General features: G+C 47.8%; 1 long non-coding RNA gene across 1 annotated transcript in view; it reads right to left on the reverse strand.

Annotated features, from left to right (window-relative positions):
- Positions 1–1,829, reverse strand: part of LOC146831228 (uncharacterized) — a 157,396-nt gene extending 155,567 nt beyond the window's left edge. Inside the window, exon 1 of the long non-coding RNA XR_014961253.1 lies at positions 1,705–1,829. This is a non-coding gene — a long non-coding RNA (uncharacterized LOC146831228). The remainder of the gene's footprint in view (positions 1–1,704) is intronic.
- Positions 1,830–9,339: the final 7,510 nt, after the last annotated feature.

A 9,339-nucleotide genomic window follows, 5' to 3' on the forward strand; every position in this document is an offset into this window, starting at 1 on the left:
CACGGAGGAGGAGAAACATGCCCAGCAGCGGATGTGGCAAGTCCGCCACGAGCTGAGTGTGGGAGAATGCGGCACAGTGCTACGAGGCCACCTGCTGGTTGTTCCCTGCGCACTTCAGGAGAGGTGTCTGCGCTTGGCGCATGAGGGCCATCAGGGGATGGCGAAGACCAAGGCCCGCCTGAGACACAAGGTCTGGTTCCCGGCCATGGACGTGAAGGTCGAGGAGCTGGTACGAAGATGCAGAGCATGTACGATCACAGGAGCGGACTCACCAGCCACGCCGGTAATCACGGAGGAACCGTGTCCTCGCCCATGGTGCCATGTGAGTGTGGACTTCGGCAGCTTCCCAGATGGGAGGCAGATGCTGGTGATGGTGGACGCGTATACGAAATTCCCGGTGGTGGAGGTGGTGGAGTCCACGTCGTTCCAACACATCCGGATGGCTCTGGAGAGGACCTTCGCCATGCTGGGGAACCCAGAGGTGATCCGGTCGGACAACGGCCCACCCTTCCAGGGCCAGGAGTTCAGGGACTACATGGCACAACGTGCGATCCGGCACAGGCGAATCACTCCTCTGTGGCCTCAAGCGAACGGCGATGTTGAGAGACTGATGCGTACACTGAACAGAGCTCTTCGCATTGCCGTCGAGCAGGGGCAGGATGCGGAAGCAGCCCTAACTAAGTTCCTTGATGCGTATCGGCATACACCGCACTGTACTACGAAGTGTGCCCCAGCACATCTCCTGTTTAAAGAAGCACCACGAGATGGAATACCGACAGATCCATCCTGGAGCCCACCGGCACGGGATGATGTTGCAGTACAGGAGAGGAGAGAGAGAGCTAACAACAAAGCCAGTGAACACCGGAGAGCCCGCGAACACCGCATAGTGGTTGGAGACAGGGTCATAGTGAAAGACCGACATCCGGGATGGAAGTTCAGGACGCCTTTTGAACCAGAGGTGTGGACGGTGTTATCGGCAAAAGGAACGATGATAACAGCCGGAAGAGGCGATGTGAGGGTGACCAGGAACGCATCGTACTTCAAGAGAGTCGGAGAGGAACTGGCGGGAGAGCCATCGCGTGAAGACGCGAGTGAGGAGCCGTTTGACTTCCCAGAGCGAGCCGACACCCCGGAGAGGGCGTCCCCGAGGCAATGGGGGGGCACTCCGCCAGGAGCCTCCGGTCGGACCCCGACTGACCGTCAGGAGAGTCAAACCCGAGCGGAAGAGCATGACCCCCGGGGCCAGGGTGAGAGCGGTGTGTCCCACAGGGGAGAAGGCTCCAGGCTGCGCAATAACCCAGCTCCAAGTCAAAGACTCCGAGACTATGTTTGCCCCTCGCCTTGAGAGAGACTTTCGAAATGAAGGACACTATCTAAAATGTTGGAGGGATGTAGAGTGCCACTCGGCCTCTACCATACAATGTAGACACACACACACGCATCCTCCACCCCTCGAGGCGGGCTCGCCTCGAGGGTATAAATAAAAGTATCGGAAGACCGCTCGGGGTCTTTCCGGTTTAACCAGCACACCGACTCACCGTCTCTGTGTTTGCGGTGTTCCTGTCCCCCATACACGTGGCCTGTCTTGGGTCACCACAAAACTGTCACTAGGAAAGGTGGAGGCACACAATCACAGTCAAAAGAGGAGGGCCCAAGGCCGACTTTCAATATCTTCCAGGCAGAGGCAATCCGAATATCATGTACCGGCAGTAGATGAAAGTGCTTAGGTTAAGCACAGGACGACATGCAGTAATAGCCAACAGGAAATCGTCAGCGGCCCTCGTGCCGCAAAGGATGCTCGGAACTATGGTCCCTGGCCCCCAGTGTCTCTGTATCGCGTCCCATGCTGCGGGAGTGTCAGGCCCTTTTTGGGCACCTCTAGGCGCGGCAGGAAATCGTCAACTGCCCTCGCACCGCAAAGGATTCTAGGAACTGTGGTGCCTTGCCTCCGGTGTCTCTGTTTCGCATCCTGCGCTGCGGGAGTGTTAGGACCTTTTTGGGTGCCTCCAGGCGCGGCAGGAAATCGCCAGTGACCCTCACACCGCAAAGGGTGCTGGGAACTGTGGTCCCTGGCCCCCGGTGTCTGTTTCGCGTCCACAGTTCCCATACTCCTCCATCAAAAATAAGTCTGATTCTGCAGCAGAATTAATTCTACAAAGACTCACTTCTTTACACGAACTAGCACGGGAAATAAAGACCCATACCGATCTAGGGCCGATAGAAATTGTAGGCAATCTGCAAACACTTTTGTGAGCTCTCCTATATAACTAGTGAAGCTGAAATGAGAGTAGGAAGCATAGAAGATCAGATGACACAAGTTCAAAAAAACGTAGGGGCTTACATACAAGACCATTGCTCCACCGGTGTGTCACATTTTTTATTGCACCGACGGCGCAGTGTGCCTGCCCATATTTGCAAGACCATGTAAAGCCATCCTGCATGGCTTTTCATGGCTTTGTAAATCTGGCCTCCTTTCACGCATTGCTGTGCGTGAAAGGGGTGTTCCATGGGCGTTACAGTGAGTGTTCCCACTCAACAGCCATGGAATCTGATGCATTTTCAGATTTACAAGGTTTTGCAAACGTGGAAATGCATCAGATGCCTATGTTTCACCAGGGCAGGCGCAACGAGGAGAAATACCATTATTTCTCCTCGTTTTTCCATGTGTGCTGCACTTTGCAGCACACATAAAAAGAGGAAACACCTCTTGTGATTGTTTTTGTGCGGGAAGGTGTTCCTTCGTGCCCAAAAACAATTACCCCTACAGCGCAGACACCCTTGCACCATGGCGCAAGGGTGTCTGCGTTAGCACATGGCAGCCCATTGTGCGCCAGCACAGGGGAAAAGGACAGGAATGCAGCATATCTCATAGATAAGGTGCATTCCTGCCCTTTTTTGTACACAGAGCAGCAAGATTTCTTGCAGCGCTGACCTGTGCCAAAACCTAGTAAATGAGGCCCTTAGATGCTACCTCTACCAAAGTTGTTGAATTTGAAAGATCAGTTATGGAGATCGAAGACATGAATCATAGAGAGAACCTGAGACTTTTTGGCCTTCCCAAAGGCGCAGACTACATGCTCATTACTGCATGGAGATACCTTGGGGCTTATTTGTGAGCCCCTGAGTCACTTTTGCGTCGCCTTTGAGTAATTTTTTGTGACGCAGCGGCGGCATAAATAATGCGCCATATTTACAAAGTGACGCATCTAGGCAGATGGCCAGAGGCCTCTGGGTGAAGAGGGGCCTGCTACGGGCCCCCAAAGTCAATTTCCGACAGTCGTTTCGTGTCGGACGGATCGATTATGAAAGGCTGTCCAAATTCGACATCGTAATACGTTGGTCGGAAACGCGGTCCATAGACCTGTATGATTCGGCTATGACCAACTCGGAGTCTCTGAATGCCGGTTGGAACCGAGTCGGAAAGACTGAACGGTTACATTTCCATCGTAATTGGTCGGTTGGGAATGTTTTCGAGTCGGTCGTAAACATAGGTTCCGACACGGGTTAGGAAAATCCAAATGCCGTTCGGAGCCTTTCCGACCGTCATTGGAATGAGGCCTTTAATATCCCATTTATCTCTCGTACTCGCTCATGGTCTTGTTCTTCGACATACTCTTATATTTCTAGTGTATATATTCAGGAATATATGTTGTTTTCAACTAGGTGAGCCTTCCTGCACAAAACCAAGAATGCCAACAACACAGACACCCTTGCACCATGGTGCAAGGGTGCCTGCTTTGGCTAACGGCTACAATTTTTGTGCTGGTGCTGGCTGAAAGGAAAGGAATACACCGTATCTTGTAAATACAGTGCATTTCTGTCCTTTTGAATTGGCGTAGGGCAGCGCTGCAAAATGATTTGCGGCACTGCCCTACCCCAATTCTTTGTAAATATGCACCTCTGGTCTTACTTTGGTCTTGTCTAATTTGGACACCATTGGGCGGTGGCTTATTGCAAGACACCAGAAAGATGACTCTTTCAAGCCTGCGATTCCCCCAAAATATTATGGAATGTTCTAAAGGCCTCAGTAAGAGAAGAGGCATCATCTACAAAATTATGAGTGCTAAAAATAGTGAAAGTAATCCTCTTTTAAATAGGCTTGAGAACAAACTCTCCCTCCTAGAAAAATAAATAATGCAACCCAAAGACCCACTCATGCTAAATAAACTAACCAATATGAAAAACAAACACAACAACATTTTAAGAATGAGAGGACACATATGGGTCACGAATAATAATTAGGCCAGGAAAAAGGCAGAGTTTATATCCTTCTCCTTTGAATGTTTCCTTAACAAATTAACCTTTGAATTGAGTTTTCAAACTAGATAAACCAGCTCTGAAGGATCTAAAATTGTATGAGCCTAAATCCACATAACACCTTGAACAGTTTACTAATATTACGATTGTTAATCAAAAGTATTAGCTCAAACCATGTTCATGAAAAAGATGCCTACATCAAGACGTTACATCAGAAGGTGATACCTTAGGCATTTTTAGTGTTTCCCAAAATTGAACATCTCATAAAGTAGCATATGGGTGTTGGCTTAACCAGTTATGTTCTGAAACAAAGCAACCATTTTAATGGTAAATAAGAAGGTTTTTAGCAAGGGTGGGTAAGGAACGTCACTATTCATTGATCTCACTTCAGCCCCAGTTACGATTCGCGCAGTGCTGGTGGGGAGGTCGTTTCCCCCCCTTAACATCCGTACTATCATTTACAAATTAATACCCAGAGAAAGGGGAACAACTCTGCAGGCCTGATGTTACCAGGTGGAATTCTGTACCGTATTCTCTTTTCTGTGGGGATTAACAATCACATTTACGACCTTCACTGATCAGGTATGAAATGTGAGTGGAGGTTGGGGCAGGGTGGGAGTGACAGCCTGCCCGACCAGTGACATATCAGCGAATTCGATGGACAGCGTCTGCAGCCTTCCTGACTCTTTTCTCTCATACCTATGTCAGCACCAATGTCTTCTTAGTTATGGTGGGATGGAGCTGTACCATATGGGGAACAAACCTCCGGACATTCGCCTATGTGTGAGTTCTTGTTTGGTGGGATTGGGCGGCAGATGGATCAGGGGGGATGTGTGGGGTGGGGGTTGTTTGGGAGTGAACAATGATTGTTTCAGGTTGTCTTTTCTTTGATGACAAGGGTGGGTACCACTGTCACACTGTATTCTTATTTCATTCTTACCTGGGCAGAGTTACCACTACTTGCCACACCTACTTGGGGCAACACTGGCTGTGATGGCCCTTTCCCCAGATGATGGCCCCCTAAGTATTGATGACGTGGAACGTCAACGGTTTTAATGATCATATTAAATGAGGGGCAGTGCTCGGCTTTGCGAATCGGCAAGACCCTGCAGTTTTGCTTTTGCAGTAGGCCCATCTATTTGGCACTAACTGCTCCTTGCTGGCCCGCTATGGATTTGACAGGGTCTTTCATGCTGGGCACACTAGGGGGTCCAGGGGTACAGTGGTGCTCCTCCACAAAACATTCCCATTGGTAGTCTCTCAGGTCTGCTTGGATCCCTTGGGGAGGTATTTTGTGGTGGAGGCTATGCTGCAGGGGCACATATACCACTTCATTAGTGTGTATGTTCCTCCCACCATGTTGCACAGTATCATGGAGGAACTGCAGTCACAGATTCTCTGGCTCCCTCATGGGACGACCTTCTTTGACAGGTATTTTATTGATATTGTGGTCCCCAGGGAAGACTCATTGGGATTGGGCGTCGCCAGAGGGAGGGAGAGCAGGGCCCTGTATAGTTGGTCAGAGGGTCTGGGACCCTGGATTTTGGCTTCCACTCACCACTCTGCTGCTCCTAAATCCTTATCCCGTATTGACCTAATTCATCTTCCGGCATCGGATCTTCCTGGCACCTATCATATTCTGCCCAGAGGTATCAAAATCCACGCATCTGGGACTCTCTCTTTTGACAGACTGCCTGTGGGGACCCTCCCAATGTGGAGACTAAGGAGCTCATTAAGATGGCGGAGAGACTGCCACCGCCGGGCCGGCGGTGGTGGTCCCTCTGCCATCTGGCTCCCATTTCCCCCCGCCACATGAGGATGGCGGGGGGAATCGTGCCACAAGCCTGGGAGGCGCAAGGAGCGGCCGCCATGCTTCCGCCACAGGAAATCGTTGCAATTTCCTAGCGCAGCAGATCTGACCGGGGATATGGTGGGAGTGCCTAGCAGGCACCGCCCGCCCGATTACAATGCTGGCGTCAGCCAGCCTTTACATGGCGGTTGAACCTCCATGGAAAGGCTGGCGGAGGCTAGCTTCGGGGGGCCCGTTACAGGCCCCCTGGGGGGGGCAGCAGTTGTGCACTGGGGGGGTACCCATGGTACCCCCCTACATTTCCCTGCACCAGGTGGCAGGCACCACGCGGTGCCTGCCCCCTTGTGCAGGGCTTAGATGGAAGCGACCCATCCCTTAGTGTTTGACATCCCGAAGCCCAAAGTGTTTGTAAGCGACAGGGCGGATTTGGACCACGACCTTTAAGCATAGGAGATCGCTCTGGCCCTCCAGGACATGAACTCAGGCAAAACTCCGAGCTTGGGTGGGTTTCCCAAAGAATACTATGAATACTTTCATGCCCACCTGATGCTTGACCTTCTTGGCTTTTATCAGGAGGTGATACATGGTGACTATTGTGGTCCTACCCAAGCCCGATCGGTGTGCGTCGTATCACCCAATTTCACTTATTAACGCTGAGGTGAAAATTTAAAGAAAATTCTAGCAGACTTGCTGATTGCGGTCCTCCCACAGATTCTCCACTCTGATCAGTGCGGGTGTATGCCCTGTAGGAGTCCTAGGAACTGCCTTTGAAGCATCCACATGGCACTCGCACATCTTTCTCTGCTTTTGGACCCAGCGGCTCTCCTTCTTTTGGATTTTGATAAGTATTTTAATCCTCTTAGGTGGGTTTTCTGGAGGAGGTGTTGATCAGGTCGGGTGAGGGATCCTTGATTACAGTGCTTTTGTTTGGGTGCTCTGTTCTAACCCCAAGGCCAAGGTATTGGTCAATGGTACCTTATCTGCCTCCTTCATGACTGGTTGGGGCACCTGCTCTGATGATCAAGCCACTGGTGGTGTGGATTTGCTGTGATGCTCAGGTCTGGGGAATCGACTCGGGGGTGGCAACGAAGGACCGCATTGCGCTCTATGTGGATGATATAATTGATATATTTTGCACTGGAGCAGGGTCTACCTTGGAGCCTAAATATTCGCCCTTTGTTGTCCTGCTTAATAACAAATCTCACCCGATGGGCTAAGTTGCAAATATATGACGTTACAACGCAAACCATTACAACGCATGCTTTTACAATTCGGTTTTTACAAAGCAAGTACCATTACATCGCATGTTTTTACAAAGCATACAATTACAAAGCATTTTTTTTTAATGTATAATAAACCCCTGGAACGGGATGCCCGGAAAATAGGAGTTTTGGGTGAGGTAGTGTATTAAAATACGGATATTTGAAATTAGTACTAAAGATTAAAATTAATGCTCGAGTACTAAAATTATTACTCATATATGTATGTATTTTTAAAAATGTTATACTAATCACCAGGACAGGATGCAGTGAAAATAGGGGGTTTGGGTGGGGTAGTTTATTAATACATAGCATTTAAAATGACTACAATCGATTAAAAATAATACTAAGTACTAAAATTAATACTCGAGTATTTTTTTGTAACTGCTCTGCTAACCATTGGGACGGGATACATGAAAAATAGGGGTTCTTGGGGTTGTGTATTAATACACGGTATATAAAAATAGTACCAAATATTAAAACGAATACTCTAGTACCAAAATACATACTTGTGCATTTTTTTAAATCTAAAAGAATAGAAAAAGATTGCACTAATATATTTTTTGTATATAATGTACATATAATTATCACACAAAATAGATTTAAAATTCATTAAAAAATTGCGATATAATTTTAAAACAAACATTTAATTAAAATATCCTTTATATGAAATTTGAAAAATTAGTTATAAAATAACGAGCAGCCCAAAAAATGAACATTAACACACTTCAACTTTCTAAAATATGTACAATTTTTTATTTAAAATATAAAACTTTATTAATCGCAAAAAGCACTAAACTAATCAAACAAACAAACCACCATTTTAAACATCATGAAAACGAAAGTCCTAAAACACTTTCTAGGAAACTACCTTGACCCGCAGGTCGCCAAAATGGCAGACGGAACCGATATTAAAATAAATAACGAACATTAATAAATCACAAAAAATAATTACACTTTTTCACAGCATTAAAAATACCACAAAAAAATATACCCAAAACATATTTTGTTTACAATTAACGTACGCTACAAAAAACGTATAAAAGGAGCCATCCGCCATCCACCATTTTAAAAACAGTGGCTAACTATCAGACACACCACACGCGTTTTGCTGAGCGAAGAACATCGACATCAAAAAGTGCCATCTACAGTTCCAAGTAAGTGTACCATATAATAAATGTAAAAATATTAACAAATGAGTTCAAGTATGATTCTAATTACATATACCATTTATAATATTTTACAGCATTTTCGGAAAAAATTTCAAAGTTGCTTTAAGCAGAATCGAAAACACAGTGATATTTAAAATGTATTATGTAAGTAAAGCAAACTTGTTTTATTAAAATATTTAACATTACAAAATAAAACAAACATTAACATTTAAGAAGAGTAGAACATTTTATCATTTAAAACTAATGAAACTACTCAAACAATTGTTTTCTGCGTGTAAAACACTTAGGGGCCGATTCCGATCCGGGTCGGAAAGGACTCCGGGGTGTTTTCTGACCGATCCGGACTCCTGCAGTCCGACCGAGCGAGTACGATGCGGCCGTATGCTGTCGGACTCGGTTCGGTCAGACTCCCATAGAAGTCAATGGGAGCCGGTCGTACGACGCGTACATGGGCTCCCATTGACTGAATGGGTACGTCGCGGACAAGGGCGCCCCCTACAGTGGGTACACATCTGTGCCATCCGCACCGTACATGCCTTTGTTGGGGAGACCCATGGGTCTCCCCCGTGTCCGAGTCGTAAGGCTGAGGGTGACGGGGGGTCTGACGTGGACACCCGAAGTGCGACTCCGGGAGCTTTTACGAGCCGGATGCTCCGACTCGATCCGGCTGTCCGAATCGAGCATCGTACTAGCTCGGTCGTGAAACGTCTCCATTGCGCGCCAGGGTTTGCTTGTGACCGAGTCGTACGGAACGGTTCGGAGCCGGAAACGATTCGGACGGAGATTTCACACTTGTTCGCATCGTACTTTGACGTCCGGACCCGTGTACGACTCGGACGGA

Source organism: Triturus cristatus, chromosome 5_1 (assembly GCF_964204655.1).
Source record: "Triturus cristatus chromosome 5_1, aTriCri1.1, whole genome shotgun sequence".
In the NCBI taxonomy this organism is placed as follows: Eukaryota; Metazoa; Chordata; class Amphibia; order Caudata; family Salamandridae; genus Triturus; species Triturus cristatus.